At 46.6% G+C, this 1,751-nt stretch overlaps 1 protein-coding gene across 1 annotated transcript in view; it reads right to left on the bottom strand.

Annotated features, from left to right (window-relative positions):
- The window catches only part of SNAP47 (synaptosomal-associated protein, 47kDa), a 16,128-nt gene that overhangs the window by 532 nt on the left and 13,845 nt on the right, over positions 1 to 1,751 (bottom strand). The gene's annotated exons all lie outside the window — the stretch shown is intronic.

Genomic DNA, 1,751 nt, shown 5'->3' with positions numbered 1-1,751 from the left:
CTTGGAGCCCCTTGAGGCACTGGAAGGGGCTCTAAGATCTCCCTGGAGCCTTCTCTTCTCCAGGCTGAACACCCCCAGCCCTCCCAGCCTGGCTCCATGGGAAGGATGTTCCAGTCCTGGGAGCACCTCCATGGCCTCCTCTGGACTCATGCCAACGGTCCATGACTTTCTTGTGCTGGAGGCCTCAGAGCTGGCCACAGTCCTCCAGGTGGGATGAATGACCAAATAACCAAATCATCTGTAAGCTGAACTGAAATCAATGAAACAAGAAACTAAAGACAAATGAACTCAAAACACAACCATTAGGGTTCTGAGGGGCAAAGGAGTAAATTAGAAGTGAAAAATCAGTGTAAATGTAATTTTTTTTACTCTGTTATTATCTCCTTGGTGTGGCAACAGCTTGTACTGAGATGTTGTACATGCTGGAGCAAAGCTGGAAGGATTGGATGGCTGAGGGCACACAAGGTCAGGCAAGGACCAGGTCAAAGGACAGGAAATGTTGGTTTTGCACAATCCCCTCAGAAAGAAATGTCACTAGATGGAGTAGAAGGGGAATAAAGGGAGACCTGGGCAACCAAATCAATAATTTTCATGGAACTAGAGGGTGGTGTGGGATAAACAGACATCAGAGATCTCAGGCTGAGATGAGAAACAACAGATGCAGCTCCAGCTGTATTCCAGGCTGTGAGTGCTGTGTTACACAGCAACAACCAGTTTACATGACTTAGCAAATTATTGCTCCTATGTGTGACTCAGAGCAAACAGCTACTCCAGGATTGGGAGTATCTCTGTTGTCCAAAAAAGCCTGTAGACACCTGTCCAAATGAGGCAGAAGGCTCTAAAGTGCAAGGAGAAAGTCAGCCTGATATGTTCTTTGGGCCAGGAGACATCTGTCAGGATTCCATGCACTGATTTATAGCCATACTGAACATTATTCAACTTTTTAGACCTCACAGCAATCTATAACTTCCTCATGAGGGGAAGAGGAGGGGGAGAACCATCTCTGTTCTCTGTGACCAGTGACAAGACCTGAGGGAATGGCCTGGAGCTATGCCAGGGCAGGTTTAGTCTGGGTATCAGAAAAAGGTTCTTCCTTCAGAGGGTATTTGGGCACTGGAACAGCTCCCCAGGGCAGTGGTCACAGCCCCAAGCCTGACACAGCTCAAAAAGTGTTTGGACAACACCCTCAAGTCCCTGGTGGGACTGTTGGGGTGTGCTGTGTAGGATCTGAGTTCGACTGGATGATCCTTGTGTGTCCCTTTCAAGTCAGGATAATCTCTGATCAATTTTCATCAGTTCACACACCCAAGTCCAGGAGAAGAGAGCCAAACATCTTCAGAAAAATCTCTTGATTCTTTGCCCTGTAACCCTGCATCCTTTTAGCAGCAATATGAGGCATCAGTTATACCCTCAGGTAATGCTCCCGAAGATCCTAAGACTGCAGCCTGTCCACCAAAATAAATCTGAGGCTTTGGCTAAAATAGGAGAAAAGAAATGTACTTTATCCATGTTTATTTTTCCATAACACCTGTCAAACTGTTTTCTTATTAGAACAGCCCCCAGAAAGCTGCTGTGAAACCATCACCAACCCCTTTACCCATGGCTGAATTTATGGCTTTATTCATGGCTGAATTCCACAGTGATTCCACTGTTTGCAAGTTACTGGTTTGGGAAAAGCAGGAGGAATACCCTATCAGCTGGAAGGGCAGAGGAATTTTACTCTGCCTGAAGCTGGATGTCAGCCACAGCAG

This window comes from Acanthisitta chloris, unplaced genomic scaffold (assembly GCF_000695815.1).
Source record: "Acanthisitta chloris isolate BGI_N310 unplaced genomic scaffold, ASM69581v1 scaffold14095, whole genome shotgun sequence".
NCBI lineage: Eukaryota > Metazoa > Chordata > Aves > Passeriformes > Acanthisittidae > Acanthisitta > Acanthisitta chloris.
Note: the sequence above shows the minus strand (reverse complement) of the source record. Positions and strands in the feature narration are given on the sequence as shown.